The sequence below is a fragment of the Salvelinus namaycush genome, chromosome 16 (genome assembly GCF_016432855.1).
Source record: "Salvelinus namaycush isolate Seneca chromosome 16, SaNama_1.0, whole genome shotgun sequence".
Taxonomy (NCBI): Eukaryota; Metazoa; Chordata; class Actinopteri; order Salmoniformes; family Salmonidae; genus Salvelinus; species Salvelinus namaycush.
This window is the reverse complement of record NC_052322.1, coordinates 30,470,553-30,491,838: the sequence shown is the minus strand read 5'-3', so window position 1 is coordinate 30,491,838 and position 21,286 is coordinate 30,470,553. Positions and strand designations below refer to the sequence as shown.

General features: G+C 44.9%; 1 protein-coding gene across 1 annotated transcript in view; it reads left to right on the top strand.

The window, feature by feature from the left end:
* Nucleotides 1-21,286, top strand: part of LOC120061306 (nuclear receptor coactivator 3-like) — a 102,407-nt gene that overhangs the window by 50,418 nt on the left and 30,703 nt on the right. Inside the window, exon 2 of the mRNA XM_039011018.1 lies at nucleotides 19,905-19,984. The gene's annotated coding sequence lies outside the window, so the exon portion shown is untranslated. The remainder of the gene's footprint in view (nucleotides 1-19,904; nucleotides 19,985-21,286) is intronic.

The window sequence follows — 21,286 nt, the reverse complement described above, 5'->3', positions numbered from 1 at the left end:
GGCTATTTACAGATGGGCTATGTACAGGTGCAGTGATCTGTGAGCTGCTCTGACAGCTGGTGCTTAAAGCTAGTGAGCGAGATATGAGTCTCCAGCTTCAGTGATTTTTGCAGTTCGTTCCAGTCATTGGCAATAGAGAACTGGAAGGAGAGGTGGCTAAAGGAGGAATTGGCTTTTGGGGTGACCAGTGAAATATACCTGCTGGAGCGTGTGCTACGGGTGGGTGCTGCTATGGTGACCAGTGAGCTCAGATAAGGCGGGGCTTTACCTAGCAAAGACTAATAGATGACCTGGAGCCAGTGGGTTTGGCGACGAATATGAAGCGAGGGCCAACCAACGAGAGCATACAGGAAACAATGTTGCAGATGTCGGTGAGACAGACAGCAAGGTTTATACAAATCTCCGCTGTTGAAAACTAAATGTTAGTCAAAAAGAAATGTGAGATAATGTCTAGATGCTTTTTATAGTGGAGATCAAGTTTATACAGTGCATTCAGAAAGTATTCAGACCCCTTGACTTTTGTTACAGCCTTATTCTAAAACGGATTCAATTGTTTTTTTCGCCTCATCAATCTACACACAATACCCCGTAATGATAGGTTTTTAGAAATGTATGAAAAATTAAAAATGTAATATTTACATAAGTATTCAGACCCTTTATTCAGTACTTTGTTGAAGCACTTTTGGCAGCGATTACAGCCTTGATTCTTTTTGGGTATGACGCTACAAGCTTGGCACACCTGTATTTGGGGAGTTTCTCACATTTTTCTCTGCAGATCCTCTCCAGAGATGTTCGATCGGGTTCAAGTCCGAGCTCTTGCTGGGCCACTCAAGGACATTGAGACTTGTCCCGAAGCCACTCCTGCGTTGTCTTGGCTGTGTACTTAGGATCGTTGTTCTGTTGGAAGGTGAACCTTCGCCCCCAGTCTGAGGTCCTGTGCGCTCTGGAGCAGGTTTTCATCAAGGATCTCTCTGTACTTTGCTCCGTTCATCTTTCCCTCAATCCTGACAAGTCTACCAGTCCTTGCCACTGAAAAACATCCCCACAGCATGATGCTGCCACCACCATGCTTTACCGTGGGGATGGTGCCAGGTTTCCTGCAGAGTTCAATCTTGGTTTAATCAGACCAGATAATCTTGTTTCTCATGGTCTGAGAGTCCGTCAGGTGCCATTTGGCAAACTCCAAGTGGGCTGTCATGTGCCTGTTACTGAGGAGTGACTTCCGTCTGGCCACTGTACCATAAAGACCTGATTGGTGGAGTGCTGAAGAGATGGTTGTCCTTCTGGAAGGCTCTCCCCATCTCCACAGAGGAACTCTAGAGCTCTGTCAGAGTGACCATCAGGTTCTTGGACACCTCCTTGACCAAGGCCCTTCTCCCCCAATTGCTCAGTTTGGCCGTGCGGCCAGCTCTAGGAAGAGTCTTGGTGGTTCCAAACTTCTTCCACTTAAGAATGATGGAGGCCACTGTGTTCTTGGGTACCTTCAATGTTGCGGACATTTTTTGGGACCCTTCCCCAGATCTGTGCCTCGACACAATCCTGTCTCAGAACTCTACGGACAATTTCTTCGACCTCATGCCTTGGTTTTTGCTCTGACATGCACTGTCAACTGTGGGACCTTATATAGACAGGCGTGTGCCTTTCCAAATCATGTCCAATCAATTGAATTGACCACAGGTGAACTCCAATCAAGTTGTGTGACATCAAGGATGATCAATGGAAACAGGATGCACCTGAGCTCAATTTCGAGTCTCATAGCAAAGGGTCTGAATACTTATGTAAATAAGGTATTTCTGTTTTTATTTGTAATAAATTACCATAAATTTCAAAAAATCTGTTTTCTCCTTGTCATTATGGGATATTGTGTGTAGATTTGATGAGGGAAAAAAATATTTAATACATTTTAGAATAAGGCTATAATGTAACAAAATGTGGAAAAAGGGAAAGGGTCTGAATACTTTTGAATGCTCTGTAAATTGCCTGGCTGGGCTGATGAGAGTGGATAACGCAGTCAGATGGAACAGAGTAAATAGGCATTTTAACGTAGTTACTTGAGGAATAGACAGCGGCTGGAATGCGGTTTTAACCAATCAGCATTCAGGATTAGACCCACCCATTGTATAGTATACTACAACATAAGTCTAACTGAATATGGATGTTGTGTTGGTTGAAGGTTCCAGGCAGGTTCCAGATTGTTCTTCAGCTGGTTAACCTCTTCTTGCTTTGAGTAATGGCAGCTGGTTTAGCAGGCTTTGGCGCTGTGGCTATGTTGACAGGGATGTTGGGTTTGGTATTTTATTAGGATCCCCATTAGCTGTTTGAAAGCAGCAGCTAATTTGTCCTCAAGGACAGATCTACATGAATAAAAAAACGGCACACATAGCCTACTGTGACTCTGGCTCCTTGTAGACAAACGTCTGGTCTTTTCTGCACTCCACAGCCAGGAGGAAAAGGCTCTCGTACACTTTCTTCACCACCCACTGCTTCTACCTCTTGCAGAATATTTATTTTTACTGAAAGTCTCCTGGAAAGACATGAAGGATGTGTAACCAAATCATATCGCCAGATAGCAGTTGGATAATTACATTGATGTGCTTTGTAATGTCTAGCCAGCGCATTATGAAAGCTAGCAAGCTAGATTTGGGATTTGATTAACAAATGTATACTGAACAAAAATATAAACGCAACATGTAAAGTGTTGCTCCCATGTTTCATGAGCTGAAACAAAAGATCACAGACATTTTCCATACGCACAAATACCTTATTTCTCTCAAATTTAGTGCACATTTTTTTTTACATCCTTTTTAGTGAGCATTTCATGTTTCAAGCATGGCTTTTCTTACGATCCTAACAATTTACATATGGGTTTTCTTACAATCCTAACGATACATACGTTCAACCTTTTGGCAGCTATCTCGCTCCATAGTTCTGCCCCAGCCTTTACCCACTTTTCCCAGTCTGTTTGCATGCTCTGCTCCCTCTATTTGCCAAGATGCCCCTCCCCTTCCCTAACTGAGGCTATGATCTAACTGCAGCCAGCCTCCCCCTCCACTGTCGTCCCCCCCTCTCTCTCTAACTCTCTCTCTCTCTCTCTCTCTCTCACTCACTCACTCACTCACTCACTCACTCACTCACTCACTCACTCACTCACTCACTCACTCACTCACTCACTCACTCACTCACACACATACATGCACACACACACACACCTTTTCACTGCTCTGCATAGTATTTTTGATCAACAATCGCAAGTGGAACATGAAGACTGGGGGCTGTGTCAATACCAAGGCATGTATTTTGTTCTGGCAGAAGAGGAGAGGAGGGAGGAATGGTTGTTGATCTATCTTGTGCTTCTGACCCCTTCTCTCTACCCTCCTCTATCGCTCTCTCTGCCCTTCTTTCTCACTTTCTGAACACAACACTGATCTAGAGACAGTGGGATAATGAAATAAGAATAAAGGCTCTACACTCTCTGTCTTAGATCAACAACACTGCTGTTCTGTCCTCTGTGATCAGGGACATTCAAATAAACAAGCAAAGAAAGAAAAAAATATGTTAAGAAGAGGTGGAAAAAAGAGAGGGAAAACCCTAGAAACGGAGAAGCAAGCCTCAGATCTTTAAAGTCATATTCTTGGAATGGATCAAAGTTCACCAGCAGTCTTCGCCGTGTTCTGATTGGCTGCGGAAAGGTGAAATTAAAACCACTGTAAACTTTTGACCGCGCAGGAACTGGAAAGGAACGCCCAACACTGAAGCGGGAGCGCGCTTCTCTCTCTCTCTCTGTCCCTTCCTCTCTCTTGTTCTCTCTGTTCTCTCATTCACCGTCTATGTCTGTCTCACTCTCTCTGGCTTTGCTCTTTTCCAGTCTCCCTCTCTCTCTCTCTCTCTGGCTTCTCTCTTTCTCTCTGTCCTTCTCTCCTCCATGAATTGGTGGCGTGCTGCATGCAGCCCTACAAACAAGAGGGAGGGAGCGAGAGGCACAGAGAGAAGGAAAGAGCTGGGGGAGGGGTAGAGAGGGAGGAGACAGCAGGAGAGGGGGGATGGGGAGGGAGAGCGAGGTAGAGAGAGGGAGAACAGGAGAAAGGACAGAGCAAGGCAGAGAAGAGGAATGCAGCCTTTTTGACTGCCATAATGACACAAACTGGTCCCTATTAAAAGATAAATAATCTAAAGGGAAGAGGAGAAGGCAATGAATGTATAAATAGAAGTGGAACTGAGGGTCTGGGCTCCGGCGAGTAGAGCGCCAGGGCGCTAATGTTTTCTCTCATTACACCTCAAACGGTTTGAGGGGGTCTCGAGTTGGCCGATTTAACAAGATTTCATGAGCTAACTAGAAGAGCAGCCCTCTCCCTCCCTCCCTCTCTCTCACTGGCTGCGTTGATTCCATGTGTAAGGCAGAGGGCTTTAACTGTCTGCTGCTCTTCGCACAGGGAGGATGGCATGTTGACATGTTTATCAGGTGATTGAAGTAATCCGTTTTGGTTTGGATGAAGCAGTGGTATGAGCTGAGGATTGTGGTGATGTTCACTATTCAGCATGGTACAGGTGGGACAAGGGGATGATCGAAACTGGAGGGAGACCAGGTAGATGAAGAGGCGGAGGGGGGATGAAGAGAGGATGGAGGGGGCACAAGATGGATTTGGAAGGGTTTTGGTTTAGCCCAAAGGAGAAAACGGTTACAGGTGAGGAGGTAGTATCTACAAAGGAAACAAGAGGAATGGGAGGAGAGGGGAAAATATGAAGAGAAAGAGCGAGACGAATGGAAAAAATAATACTGGTGGGAAGAGGGGAATGTCGAGTTAAACAGAGGGAGAGTGAAACAAAAAGGGATGCAGAACCGAGAGACGGAGGGAGAGAATGAGAGAGAGGCAAATCAACCTCCATTTGCACGTTCACACACGCCTCGGCCATATGCACAGGTGTCCCAAAGCTGAGTGAGTGAAAATGATGGAGGGTGTAGCGGTTAATTAGACCTCCCCCCAATAACCACTTCGACCCGAGCCAGCAACAGTGCCGGCTTCAGAGCAAAGTGGAATCCCATAAGGCACTGCATTCTTTTTGGGTTTGTGCAATTTCACACAAAAGAATGGAGAGGCGTGACTAATTATATGTCATGTGCTTTATTTGTCATATTTCGAGACTTGACACATGTAAAAGAGGAAATAGCTCCCAAATGAAATGTTTAACTGTTACTGAGGTTTATATCTTGTAAAACGACAGGGGAATTTGTTCATTAGAATTTCATGCTCATTTTATTATTTAAAAGTGGTACATGAATTGCATCATACAAGTCACAAGTCTGTCCCGAAGTTGATGGGTTTATTGATCCCCTCGCCAGTCTCTGGAAGTCAGTTTCGTCAGCAACATGTGACCACCGATGAAGTTGGTAGGGGCGAGGGGGTGGTTTGGGATTCACACAGACACAGACAGAGAGATATTTTCTCTTCCCATTCCCTCAGCACAATGGCACCATATGGTCAGAACGTATAAAGCTCTCACACTCTTACTCTTCTCTCTCTCTTGCCAGATTGTTTTCCTCTCCTCCACCTCTACAGCTCCCCCTCTCCCAGCCAATTACCTCACAGCCCATTAGATAAGGAGCAAATGCACACACACACACACACACACACACACACATCCCATTAGGTAAGCAGCACCCCCACCACCGACATGCATGCACACTCACGTGTCCCCCATGAGATAAGGCTCACCCCCACAAACATATATTGCACATGCACACAAACACACACACACACACAGCCTGTTAGATAAGGGCCCCATCCCCCCTCTAATGGGAAAGGAGATTAATACCGACAGAAAAAAAGATTTCTCAAGATGTCTCTCTCCCCTTGCTTAGCTCGGCCCGGTTTAAATATTTAAAGCCAAGATTATATTTTTCTTTCCATTGTGCAGTCATGGAATTGACTGCACAATTTTCTCTGATGCTAATGTGTGTCTGCTAAGAAGGTAGAGCTGGGGAAAAGTCAAATGCATGCAGGTAGGGTAGATGTGGGCTATTTGTATGTTTTAAATACAGGTTAGTGTGTGTTCTTTTCTCTTGATGTGTTTTGTGTGTGTGTGTATTGATGTATTGATGTATAGGCTATTGATTTTCCAACAGCGTGTGTGTACCTGTGTGTACACGCTTAAGTGTGGTTTTGTGGGTTGCTATGCAGTTTGTATGGCTCTCCAGCAGCGTGTGCTTTTGTCTGTGGTAATGATGGATGGCAGACAGGAAGCTAATGTGATTTGGATGCTCCTCCAGGAAAAAAGTGTTTGTTGTGTGCGTGTGGCTGACTGTGTGTCTGTACTGTGTGTCCGTACGCATCTGTGCATGCGTGTGTGTGTGTGTGTCAGGCTGTTGAAGGCTTTCTGCCCTACCTCTGTAGATAGCTGAATCTGCAATGTACACCCTCCTCTACCTCCCTCTCATTTTTCCTCTCTCTCTCTTGACTCTATCTTGTTTATCTCCCTTCCTCCCTCTCTCCACTCTCTCTCCACTCTCTCCATTTTATTTGACTGTGCTTTGCAGTTTTTTGATGGTGTAAAAAATAGGGAGGATGTGTATGTTTTAGTAAAGGTGAATCTGCTCCCTGGCCTGGCAGAGGAGGGAGGGAAGGTGCTCTCTCTAAGTCCTTGGTGATGGTTATTGTGAGCCAGTATACCTATTCTGGCTTCTGAGCAACTCTGGTTGTGGGTGGCATACAATTACCTCCATGTCTCTGGTCATGCGATCAGCATTTGAAGGAAGTTCTAGGATTGTACTATTACTAGTTCCCAAACGTAGTGTAGTTCTGTTGTCAGTGTGCACCACTTAACTGGACAATACAGTTATCAGGAGCAATTTAAGCTGTTGGATGGAAAGTTTGCACTAATGTGCACTTACCATGAGTTGACCGGACAGTATGTGTTCCTAACAGCCTATGTCATATGTCTGCTGTATTGCAGGTCCCGTGTGGCTCAGTTGGTAGCGCATGGACCTTACAATGCTGGAGTTGTGGGTTCAATTCCCACACAGCCACTCAGCAAAAAAAGAAATGTCCTCTCACTGTCAACTGTGTTTATTTTCAGCAAACTTAACATGTGTAAATATTTGTATGAACATTACAAGATTCAATAAACTGAACAAGTTCCACAGACATGTGACTAACAGAAATTGAATAATGTGTCCCTGAACAAAGGGGGGGTCAAAATCAAAAGTAACAGTCAGTATCCGGTGTGGCCACCAGCTGCATTAAGTACTGCAGTGCATTAAGTACTGCAGTGCACCAGATTTACCAGTTCTTGCTGTGAGATGTTACCCCACTCTTCCACCAAGGCACCTGCAAGTTCCCGGACATTTCTGGGGCAAATGGCCCTAGCCCTCAACCTCCGATCCAACAGGTCCTAGACGTGCTCAATGGGATTGAGATCCGGGCTCTTCGCTGGCCATGGCAGAACACTGACATTCCTGTCTTGCAGGAAATCACTCACAGAAAGAGCAGAATGGCTGGTGGCATTGTCATGCTGGAGGGTCATGTCAGGATGAGCCTGCAGGAAGGGTACCACATGAGGGAGGAGGATGTCTTCCCTGTAATGCACAGCATTGAGATTGCCTGCAATGACAACAAGCTCAGTCCGATGATGCTGTGACACACCACCCCAGACCCTCCACCTCCAAATCGTTCCCGCTCCAGAGTACAGGCCTCGGTGTAACGCTCATTCCGTCGACGATAAATGCGAATCCGACCATCACCCCTGGTGTGACAAAACCATGACTCATCAGTGAGAGCACTTTTTGCCAATCCTGTATGGTCCAGTGACGGTGGGTTTGTGCCCATAGGCGACCTTGTTGCCGGTAATGTCTAGTGAGGACCTGCCTACAACAGGCCTACAAGCCCTCAGTCCAGCCTCTCTCAGCCTATTGCGGACAGTCTGAGCACTGATGGAGGGATTGTGCGTTCCTGGTGTAACTCGGGCAGTTGTTGTTGCCATCTTGTACCTGTCCCGCAGGTGTGATGTTCGGATGTACCGATCCTGTGCAGGTGTTGTTACACGTTGTCTGCCACTGCGAAGACGATCAGCTGTCCGTCCTATCTACCTGTAATGCTGTCTTAGGCGTCTCTCAGTATGGACATTGCAATTTATTGCCCTGGCCACATCTGCAGTCCTCATGCCTCCTTGCAACATGCATAAGGCACGTTCACGCAGATGAGCAGGGACCCTGGGCATCTTTCTTTTGGTGTTTTTCAGAGTCAGTAGAAAGGCCTCTTTTTAGTGTCTTAAGTTTTCATAACTGTGACCTTAATTGCCTACCGTCTGTAAGCTGTTAGTGTCTTAACGACCGTTCCACAGGTGCATGTTCATTAATTGTTTATGGTTCATTGAACAAGCATGGGAAACAGTGTTTAAACCTTTTACAATGAAGTTATTCTGTGAAGTTATTTGGATTTTTACGAATTATATTTGAAAGACAGGGTCCTGAAAAAGGGACGTTTCTTTTTTTACTGAGTTTATATATGGTGGACCCAGTGTCTCTGTTTGTCTGAACGGATAGCTCAGTGTTCTGTATGCTGATCCGATACGCTCAACGTTCGTCAGATATGGCTGAAAATAGAATGGTTCACCCAACCTGAAGCCCTTTTTTCTGTCTTTCTGTTCCTGTTCTTTTCACTCTCTCTCTCATTCTCTTACTCTCTCTTACTGTTCCACCCTTCTGTCTTGCTTTCTCTCTCATTTTCATTCTCTGAACTTTATTGTGAGTTCCAACTTTTTTGGGACATTAGTCAACATTTTAACTGACTGTGGTTATAATCAGGACATATCATGATATCTCACTGACAGATCAGGAGCCTTATTATTGTATTTGGATAGTAACCGTATCCGTTTTCATCATCTCACATTTCAATTCTCTAATCTAAGGAAAGTTAACCACCTATGTATGATGAATGTGTGTTAGGCTGCAGGTTAGGACAAAGCGAGAACAGTTTCACATTCACTATGGATCCTCATGTCAGATCACATTTCGTAGTAGCATATCAACCTTTCAGTGTTTGTCCTGTTGTCAAAGTTAATCACTTGATAATGCTAGGCTGTAGGAGGCAGGTTAGGATACTCTGTTAATCCCTTTAGAAAGATGTAGTGTAGCTCACTGCTCTTTAAATAACCTAAATTCTGAGAAACTTTGGATCGTGGCAAATCCTAAGTGATTTCATCAGTGACACAACTATGCTTAACTAGTGAAATAACAATGTTACACAACGCTGTCTGATGCTCTCTCTAACGTCTCACTCAGGTGTAAATGGAATGTAGGGTAATGGTGGCATTTTGGAAAGCAGATTTCTGATATCTTAAAGTTTGTGACTTTAGTTTGGTTTAACTGTTAGGTGGAAGATCGGAGAGAAAGACAATACACAGAGAGAGGGGGAGGGAGGGGGCGGGAGGGGGAGAGAGAGTGAGAGGGAGAGAGAGAGAGTTCCTATCGCTCTGATGCTTTCTGACATGTCTCTCTTCTGTTGCCATGGCAGCAGAGTGACCATCAGGGCAGGGTTATGGGGGTGGGTGTGGTTTATTGATTGACCTATTACAGTAATGAGGTCTGAGTAGCCTTCTGTGTACACACGCGCACACACACACACACACACACACACACACACACACACACACACACACACACACACACACACACACACACACACACACACACACACACACACACGCGCGCACACACACACACCACCCATGGAGCTATAAAACAGCCGCCCGCCTGCATATGCTTAATTATATTATAAATAGGCTCACCAGAATGTTTGGACACTGGGTAATTTTCCCAGGGAGGAATATCATTATCCTTTTTTTCTCCATTTGCGAATCGTTAACTTACTCCCTAAATTACAGCGTTCAATCACTCTCTTTCTGTCTCCCACTCTCCCTTTCTTACTACCCTCTCCCATCCTTCCCTCAGTGTGCAAGCAAAAGGAAAGCTATGTGTAACACTGTTGCCTGGTCATGTCTTTACAAGGCTTTACTGTACGCTTGCTACACAATACACTTAGACGTTGTGTACGGAAGGATTATGTATACATGACTCATGAAGTTCAACTTGGTTTTTTGATAACCCTTTCTTTTCGTTTATGATATGATATAGAAGTTGTCTGGCTCTTACCTCAAGCCTCACCTAGGTGATAGAGGTGATGTGTGTTATATCACACAAACACACAAGCTCGACACGTGTTTCGTCACACTCTCGGTTGTTGTTCTTCAGGGTTCAGCTGAAGGTGACAGCTGAGGACATGTGTGTTTTTGCCCTCCTTATCTTATCTCGGCTCTGCTTGTGGCTCCTGAGCAACTTTACAGCCAGACAGTCCCAAATTACACACTGGAATGTGTCCCTTCCTACAACAGTTAATCTCTCGCTCTCTCTCTCTCCTCTCCACCCCGCTTTCCTCAGTCTGTAACAGTGCAGGTGTTGGCACTAGCAGCACTGTGCACATTCAAATGCTCAGCAAATAGCTAGCCTCAGGTTTGGCTCAGTGCAGTTCTATTGTTGCACTACTCTACACACTGGATTAGTTTGGACCGCAGTCAGTGGCTTCAGCAACTCTTGTGACAGTTGAACTCCAGTTGCAACCTTATTGGGACGCCAAGGTGGCTAGTAAACTAGCCAATCGGATTGTAGATATGCTCAATGACAAAGGTCTATCCTGTTGTGGATAGACCTTTTTCCTTTTGCGTGTAGGATGACAACAGTAATATCTGACTACAAAACTATTCTAGTTCTGCAGAAGAGTTTCTACCTCCAAACTGTTTCGCTACTTAGGACTGATAGATACACTTGGAGTCTTCTCTGTATATACAGTGGGGTCCAAAATGATTCAATCCCTTGATAAAGATAAAGACTATGCAATAAATAATGCAAATACTGATCTATATTGTATGCTCTAAAAATGAAAATATTATATTATTTTATATTAATTCAATTGCTCAGAGAAAGAGATTTTATTTAGCAAGTAACACAAAAAAAATCTCTAAAAGTTTTCAATACTCCATCACCCTGTTTTATGAGATTGGAGAACACATTGGGAGGTATCTTTCTCCATACAGGAACTTTCCAGTTCCTTGATAACCTTCATCTGTGCTTATGGACTGCCCTCTTCAATTCAAACTACATGTTTTCAATGGGGTTCAAGTCCGGAGACTGAGATGGCCATTGTGAAATTTTGATTCTGTGGACAATTAACCATTTCTTTGTGGATTTTGATATGTGCTTGGGGTTATTGTCTTGCTGGAAGATTCACTCGCGGCCAAGTTTTAGGCAACCAGGTTTTTGTCAAAAATGTCCTGCTACTTGGTCAAGTTCATGATGTGGGGCCTCCTGAGTGGCGCAGTGGTCTAAGACACTGCATTGCAGTGCTAGCTGTGCCACTAGAGATTCTGGGTTCGAGTCCAGGATCTGTCGCAGCCGGCTGCAACCGGGAGACCCATGGGGGACGCACAATTGGCCCAGTGTTGTCCGGGTTAGGGGAGAATTTGGCCGGCAGGGATGTCCTTGTCCCATCGTGCACTAGCGACTCCTGTGGTGGGCCGGGCGCAGTGCACGCTGACACGGACGCCAGGTGTACGGTGTTTCCTCTGACACATTGGTGCGGCTGGCTTCCGGGTTAAGTGGGCATTGTGTCAAGAAGCAGTGCGGCCTGGTTGAGTTGTGTTTCGGAGGAAGCACAGCTCTCAACCTTTGCCTCTCCTGAGTCCGTACGGGAGTTGCAGCGATGAGACAAGACTGTAACTACCAATTGGGGACAAAAAAATAAAATAAAAAGGTTAATGATGCCGTTGCCGTTTAGCAAACTCCAGGCAGTGATATGGTCAGATAACAGGAAAATAGAACTCACCAATGGTGGGTTTAATAATTTTGGACCCCACTGTATATAAATAACTTGACTGTTGAGTTAGGTTAGGGTTGCGGTATGTACTGTAGGTTCTTGGAAGGGATGACTCATGCAAAGGCCTATTTAAAAAAAAATTGTATATGTACAGTCGTGGCCAAAAGTTTTGAGAATGACAAATATTGACAAATATTAATTTTCACAAAGTCTGCTGCCTCAGTTTGTATGATGGCAATTTGCATATACTCCAGAATGTTATGAAGAGTGATCAGATGAATTGCAATTAATTGCAAAGTCCCTCTTTGCAATGCAAATGGACTGAATCCCCCCAAAACATTTCCACTGCATTTCAGCCCTGCCACAAAAGAACCAGCTGACATCATAGTGATTCTCTCGTTAACTTCTTATGGCTGCAAGGGGCAGTATTGAGTAGCCTGATAAAATGTGTCCATTTCAAACGGCCTCGTACTCAATTCTTGCTCGTACAATATGCATATTATTATTACTATTGGATAGAAAACACTCTCTAGTTTCTAAAACCGTTTGAATTATTTCTCTGAGTGAAACAGAACTCATTCTGCAGCACTTTTCCTGACCCGGAAGTTCAAAGTCTGAAATCGATGCTCTCTTCCTCTTCCTGCCTATAAATGGGCACAAGAGCTATTAGTATACATGCACGTCATACACCTTCCTCTGGGTGTCAAGAAGGCTGTGAGAGAAGAAATGAGGTGATTATCTCGATCTGGGATGGAATAAATCCTCTTGGAATGACGTGTACCCCATTTCCGGTACTCTGAAGAACGCGATTTGGACAGTGGGGTTGCCTTTTGTTTTGCTGACGTTATAGGCGACTATTATTTCCGGCTTTGATTTTATTTGATACATGTCACCATATCATCGTAAAGTATGTTTTTTCAATATAGTTTCATCAGATTATTGAAATTTTTTCGGGAGTTTTGCCGTGTTCCGTTCTCTTCCGTTTGTTTACATGGAGAGATCCGTGCAACCCGGCTAGCGCGCTTGCTAAATGGAGAGAGAAAGTTGCCATTCTGAATCCAAACAACGACTCATCTGGACAAAGGACACCTTGTTCAACATTCTGATGAAAGATCAGCAAAAGTAAGACCCGTTTTATGATGTTGTTTCATATATCTGTCGTAGTCGCCGGCGCCCAAGTGTTTCTGGCTATTGTGCTAAGCTAATATAACGCTACATTTTGTTTTCGCTGTAAAACACTTAATAAATCGGAAATATTGTCTGGCATCACAAGATGCCTGTCTTTCATTTGCTGTACACTATGTATTTTTCAGAAATGTTTTATGATGAGTAATTAGGTATTTGACGTTGGTGTCTGTAAATATTATGGCTGCTTTCGGTGCAATTTCTGAATGTAGCTGCAATGTAAACTATGATTTATACCTGAAATATGCACATTTTTCGAAAAAAACATATGCTATACAATAAATATGTTATCAGACTGTCATCTGATGAGGTTGTTTCTTGGTTAGTGGCTATTTATATCTTTATTTGGCCGAATTTGTGATAGCTACTGATGGAGTCAAAAACTGATGGAGTAATAAAAGTGGAGTCTTTTGCTAACGTGGTTAGCTAATAGATTTACATATTTTGTCTTCCCTGTAAAACATTTTAAAAATCGGACATGTTGGCTGGATTCACGAGATGTGTACCTTTCATATGCTGTATTGGACTTGTTAATGTGTGAAAGTTAAATATTAAAAAAAAATATCTTTTGAATTTCGCGCCCTGCACTTGAAGTGGCTGTTGTCATAAGTGTACCGACGTCGGGCTTGCACGCCAAACAGGTTAACATAGGTGTGAGTGTTGATGAGGACAAGCCTGGAGATCACTCTGTCATGCTGATTGAGTTCGAATAACAGACTGGAAGCTTCAAAAGGAGGGTGGTGCTTGGAATCATTGTTCTTCCTCTGTCAACCATGGTTACCTGCAAGGAAACATGTGCCGTCATCATTGCTTTGCACAAAAAGGACTTCACAGGCAAGGATATTGCTGCCAGTAAGATTGCACCTAAATCAACCCTTTATCGGATCATCAAGAACTTCAAGGAGAGCGGTTCAATTGTTGTGAAGACGGCTTCAGAGTGCCCAAGAAAGTCCAGAAAGTCCAGCAAGTTGATTCAGCTGCGAGATCGGTGCACCACCATTACAGAGCTTGCTCAGGAATGGCAGCAGGCAGGTGTGAGTGCATCTGCATGCCCAGTGAGGCGAAGAGTTTTGGAGGATGGCCTGGTGTCAAGAAGGGCAGCAAAGAAGCCACTTCTCTCCAGGAAAAACATCAGGGACAGACTGATATTCTGCAAAAGGTACAGGGATTGTACTCCGATTGTTTGGGGCATCCGGAAAAAAAGCTTGTCCAGAGAAGACAAGGTGAGCTCTACCATCAGTCCTGTGTCATGCCAACAGTAAAGTATCCTGAGACCATTCATGTGTGGGGTGCTTCTCAGCCAAGGGAGTGGGCTCACTCACAATTTTGCCTAAGAACACAGCCATGAATAAAGAATGGTACCAACACATCCTCCGAGAGCAACTTCTCCCAACCATCCAGGAACAGTTTGGGGACGAACAATGCCTTTTCCAGCATGATGGAACACCTTGCCATAAGGCAAAGTGATAACTAAGTGGCTCGGGGAACAAAACAACGATATTTTGGGTCCATGGCCAGGAAACTCCCCAGACCTTAATCCCATTGAGAACTTGTGGTCAATCCTCAAGGGGCGGGTGGACAAACAAAAACCCACGAATTCTGACAAACTCTAAGCATTGATTATGCAAGAATGGGCTGCCATCGGTCAGGATGTGGCCCAGAAGTTAATTGACAGCATTCCAGGGCGGATTCCAGAGGTCTTGAAAAAGAAGGGTCAACACTGCAAATATTGACTCTTTGCATCAACTTCATGTAATTGTCAATAAAATCCTTTGACACTTATGAAATGCTTGTAATTATACTTCAGTATTCCATAGCAGCAAACTTTGTGGAAAAGCCTTATTCTAAAATGGATTAAATCACTTTTTTTCCTCATCAATCTACACACAATACCACCAATATTCGTCCTAGAGCTGGCCGCCAGGCCAAACTGAGCAATCGGTGGAGAAGGGTCGTGGTCAGGGAGGTGACCAAGAACTCGATGGTCACTCTGACAGAGCTCCAGAGTCCGTCTGTGGAGATGGGAGAACCTTCTAGAAGGACAACCATCTCTGTAACATGCCACAAATCAGGCCTTTATGGTAGAGTGGCCAGACGGAAGCCACTCCTCAGTAAAAGGTACAGGACAGCCTGCTTGGAGTTTGCCAAATGGCACCTAAAGGACTCTGAAACCAAGATTGAACTCTTTGGCCTGAATGCCAAGCTTCACGCCTGGAGGACACCTGGTACCATCCCTATGGTGAAGCATCGTGGTGGCAGCATCATGCAATGGGGATGTTTTTCAGCACCAGGGCCTGGGAGACAAGTCAGGATCGAGGGAAAGATGAATGGAGCAAAGTACAGAGAGATCCTTGATGAAAACCTGCTCCAGAGTGCTCAAGACCTCAGACTGGGGCGAAGGTTCTCCTTCCAACAGGACAAGGACCCTAAGCACACAGCCAAGACAACACAGGAGTGGCTTCGGGACAAGTCTCTGAATGTCCTTGAGTGGCCCAGCCAGATCCCGGGACTTGAACCCAATCAAACATCTCTGGAGAGACCTAAAAATAGCTGTGCAGTGACGCTCCCCATCCAACCTGACAAGCTTGAGAGGATCTGCAGAGATTAATGGGAGAAACTCTCCAAATATACGTGTGCCAAGCTTGTAGCGTCATACCCAAGAAGACTCGAGGTGGTAATCGCTGCCAAAGGTGCTTCAACAAAGTACTTAGTAAAGGGTCTGAATACTTATGTAAAGGTTTTTTTATTTGTAATAAATTAGCAAAAACATGTAAAGACATGTTTCTGCTTTGTCATTATGGGGTATTGTGTGTAGATTGATGAGGGAATTAACAATTTAATCTGTTTTAGAATAAGGCTGTAAAGTATCAACATTTGGAAAAAGTGAAGGGGTCTGAATACTTTCTGAATGCAGTGTAAATGGATGGTGTAAATGGTGTAAATGGTTGATGGCAGCCAAAATAGACACCCTGGGTTGCTGCCTGCTAGCAGCATTATTTCTGTTCTCAGGACCGCCTGGGAGAGAGGAGTTATTTTAACCAGGTCCTAGACCAGATCTTATGGCATAGCAATGACGGTCAGAAAAGTTGACTAAGGCACATACAGATCTGGGACCAGTTTTGAGTCCCTTTTATCTCCCCCTGCTCTTTCTCATAGGAGTGGCTCTTCTGGTAATCGTGTTTGTTCTAAACATGGAGTTAGTCAGAATCAAATCTTTGCTCTCTGCAGTGTTCATTTGTTCACACTGAATAGACTACTCAAGAAAAGCATCCAATGAAGGCACTAACTGTCTCGCCAAATGTTGCTACTCCCTTTCTGATTGGCCGGAATTAGGGACACAGTACCATGGAGATGGTCACCCACGTCTCGTGTGGTGAATTGAGAGTCAGTGGTCCGTTTTTATGAACGGGGGAGAGCATTGATTTTAAGAATGCTTTTGTGGAGCTGAGCTGGGCTGTGGACATTTTTTTATTTGTGATTTGTTAAGGGGAGGCGAGGTGCCAAGATGTGGCTTGGTTCCTATTTTGCTAGTGTGTAAGTGCCGGTTCAGTTGGAGGGGACTGGTGCTCAGCTAAAGCAGAGTCACCCAGAGTTCTCTCACACACACACACACACACACACACACACACACACACACACACACACACACACACACACACACACACACACACACACACACACACACACACACACACACACACACACAGTGTAGCTGTATGTGGGCCTTACTGGGCTGTTTGTGTGTGCTGGCTGATGCAGACACTGTCTCCCTTATTCTGGGCTAGAACACAGAGAGAACACAGAAAGACCGACAAAAAGAGAAAAATACATAGTTCCACTATAAAGGACAGAAATGAGATGGCGAGAAGGAGAGAAGAAAGAGATGAATGCAGGAAGGGAGGGATGGACAGGGGAACAGGGAAAAAATACTCAGTGAAAGAGGTAGAAGGAAAATGAGAAAAATAAACAAACAGTGAGTTAGCAGAGAGACAGAATGGGTGAGTTTGTTACTGTATGTGCTAGAGTATCATTGGCCCCTCTTCCTATGTAGTTTGCTCGCTACACAAATGTGCTCTGCCCTAAAGCTACAGTTGCATTTACATTTAAGTCATTTAGCAGACGCTCTTATCCAGAGCGACTTACAAATTGGAAAGTTCATACATATTCATCCTGGTCCCCCCGTGGGAATTGAACCCTGGTCCCCCCGTGGGAATTGAACCCACAACCCTGGCGTTGCAAGCGCCATGCTCTACCAACTGAGCCACACGGGACCATAAGTGGTTGTTATGGTATGAATGTGTTTTGAATGAGGGTGTGCCTGCCGTTATGCGACATCATGCCACAGGCTTCACCTTTCGCTCTGCATACGCACTGCAGAAAGACTCCCAGGTGTAAACAGCACATAGACTTCCATTGACTGAGACTGATCTTCCCATTCTAACACTGGCTCCTTTCCAGGGACAGACAGACCGTGCTTTCCTGTTGCATCTGTAGCCTGCCTGCCACTTACTGTCTGACTCTCCAATTGACTCTCCAGATTTCCCCTCAGTCCCAGTCTGAGATTTTTTTATTCATTTTTTTATTTCACCTTATTTAACCAGGTAGGCCAGTTGAGAACAAGTTTTCATTTACAACTGCGACCTGGCCAAGATAAAGCAAAGCAGTGCGACACAAACAACACAGAGTTACACATGGGATAGACAAACGTAAACGATCCAAGTCATCTCTCTCTCCTCCTTCCCTCCTCTTCCACATTCTCTCCATTCTTTAGCTGAGCCTTGGGCTATGTTGTTGAGGCCAGACGTGGATGACAGGCAGACCCACTGGAAAGACTGTAATTATTGAGGGGAACAATCATTTATCTGTCTTAAAATCACTTTGGACATTAATGGTGTTTGTTTAACGAGACCAAGGTGAGATGATGTGAATAATTTTGCGATTTGTCTGGTTATATGCTGCTGCAGCGGCTTCATGCACATACACACGTGCGCACACACACACACACAGTCTGTTTTATAGTTAAATCAAAGGCACTCTTTTCTGCAAGGTGCAATTGAGAAGTAGAACGAGCTAAGAGAGTGTAAGAAGAGGAGATGAGGGCAGGAGAGAGGGACTGGAAAAGGCCTCGGCGAGAGTGTGCCTCGGTGCCTATGAGCTGACACACACACACTCAATGCATCTTAACCTCATTCTCAATGCTCTTATAGTCAAGTCCTAACGTTTATACAAGCACCACATGCAGTTAACTAGTATTATTTGCGCTGTTCTGAAGGGCTTTACTAATACGAGCACAATGACACATTAATGATCCCACTGAAGGCCTATCTGTCCCCGCCCCTTAAACTCTCACTGGAAGTTCCCCTTTGTCACAGACATGCCATAAATCCACTCTGTTTAAGCAATCACTCTTTCTCTCACTCCTTTTCTATCTTTCTCCCCTCTCAATTAGTAGGAAACACATCGGCTGAAGGAGGGCCTTTGTTGGTTTGTGAGGGCCCATACATCACCCAAACTAGCGACCCACTGACAGCCCCCATCTGGTCCTCATCATGGGGTGCAGCCAACGGTCAGGCTGGATGATGCATGGCACACAGGCACGCGCTCTCAAACACACACACACACACAGACACGCGCTCACAAACATACACACACAGGCATGCGCTCACAAATGCACACATGTACACTCTAGGGTTGGGCGATTTTACGGTTGTTTACTTACTGTTAGAGGCAAAGAAAAAATGACTTGAGAATCTGAGAGAATCTCCACAGGGATGGTGAGTTAAGATAATCAGAAATACTATCAGATCCCCAAATGGGCACATTTATTGGCCTACATTTGTGTGCAGGCCAGGTAGCCTAGGCATACTTCTATGTATAATCAGGTGCGTGTCCTTACTCAAGATTGACAGGAGCGCTCCAAACAAAATGAAATAAACCAAATGTAGCCTAGGGTGTGCGCTCTTCAAACAACGTGTCCACTCCTAAAATGACAACGGTAAGACTGGAATAATAATATATTGAACGCAATAACAGAAATGACCATAACCACACAAATGTAGATTAGAAATGATGGGAATTAACTGTAAATGTACTACTGATGATACTGGTTTGCCATCCCTGCGGCCTCAGCAATGGATTAGTCCACTCAGACAATCGTGAATCAGACTGGTGTCTCCTGTTCTGTGCCATAATTGTTGTATATGTATTTGCCACTGCTCGACCGGTCGACCATCAGCCTATCGACCAAACAATCGACCAGTCGACAAAATGGGGTCAGCCCTAGTTTCACGTGTGTTTCGACCTGTCCCCAAATTAATAAAGTTAGTTCACAGTTGGATTTGATATTTTAACCTGCGTGTCATGATCACGTCTGGTGTGGATGGACAAAATGAACATGCACACGCGGACACACGTGTGGCTGGTCTAGTCACCATGTCATAGTCTCGCTCTAATACTTCTGGACTTCCTTCCAACTCATATCACAACATCCTTCTTCAGAATAAGGATGTTGTGTGTGCACGTTCTCTAACTGAAAGCACACAGTGAAATGTCCCTGTTCTCAGACCCAGACCCAGGCTGCCTCCCTCATGTCTTCTGCTCCTCATGTTAATACTGTTTCTTGGGCTGTCATTAACAACTTGATTAATACCAAGCCCTGTTATCCACCAATATGAACATAACAAATATGCAATGTCCAGCAGAAGTGCTTATTATCTCTCTGTGTGTGTGTGTGTGTGTGTGTGTGTGTGTGTGTGTGTGTGTGTGTGTGTGTGTGTGTGTGTGTGTGTGTGTGTGTGTGTGTGTGTGTGTGTGTGTGTGTGTGTGTGTGTGTGTGTGTGTGTGTTCTATATCCTCCAGGGTAGAATACCAGTAGACCAGTCCAGGACCATTATCTGCAGGAGAGAAATTGTCTCGTCCACTCTAGGCTCCGTCACAAGGTGAGTCACATGTCATCACACGGCTGTTGGTATGGTTACCTGTTTTGGTGGACTATAGTTTGTTGTAGACAGAGTTCAAATGTTTTCTTTTGGTGTTGTGGAATACGTTTTTTCTTTTTGCTCATCTGTTCTGGAACACAACATTCTTTCTGATCCCCCTGACCAGACCATAGAAATTGAGCAACTAGAACGGACATGGTAATTTAGAGCGCAGGTCCATTGCTTTGGGAGCCATTTTGGATTTGTCATATTGAATTTCAATGGTACAGGTTTAAGCAAGAGAAAGCAGGGGGTGGGAGATGTAGAGGGGTAAAAAGAGGGACGAGCGAGGGAGAGCAGATTTAGAGGTAGAGAGAGAAGTGGAGATAGAGAAAGGTGGAGAGAGAGAAAGGAGAGAGGCTGAGATGGAAAGGTGGAGAGTGAGCGAGAAAGAGGCTGCTGGGGAGACAGCAGGAGAAATCAAATTATTCCCCCTGCTCTGCCTCCCATAGAGACAGAGAAAAAGCATTTATCTGTACCCTAGTCTGCAGGTGACAGCAACACACACACACACACACACACACACACACACACACACACACACACACACACACACACACACACACACACACACACACACACACACACACACACACACACACACACACAGGAGGAGGGGAGGCGGGGGATGGATGATTATGGAGAAGAGAGATAGTGGTGGTGTAGGAAGAGGTGGGGTTGAGGTAGATTATGTCTATAGTACAGAGGTGGTATTGAGAGAGGAGGGGAGGAGATTAGTAAATCAGGGCAGGAGAGGGAGGAGAGAAGGATATTATTTAGAGGAGAGGAGAGGGATAGGGAGGAGAGAAGGATGGTTATGGAAAGGAGAGGGTAGAGAAGAGGAGTGGGGGATCTGCAGGTGAGTCTGGGATTCTGCTGCATCGTGCCACACTGACTTAGATCAGCAGGAAGACTCCTCTACCCATGATGCCTCAGTCAGTCCTGTATATCAACCATTCTCTAGTATCTACCCAATGCATTATATATTATGTATTTTTCTTAACTTTGTCCCAGCGTGGGCTAATTACAGTGGTGGAGGTCACCAACCTGACTACAGCCAGTCATTGTCAGAGCAGTGAGCTAAACGTCAGCATGGCTGTAGACTGCAGGTCTGTCTGTTGTGTTCCTACTGGAGTTTACATGATCTGGCCAGGCCGCGCTGCTCTTCTGTTTTGTCAACAGAGATTATGAAAATGGGTCTGGCTGTCTCTGTCTGTATCACCTAGCCTCACAACTCCCTGCCCCCGCTAACCACAAACCACC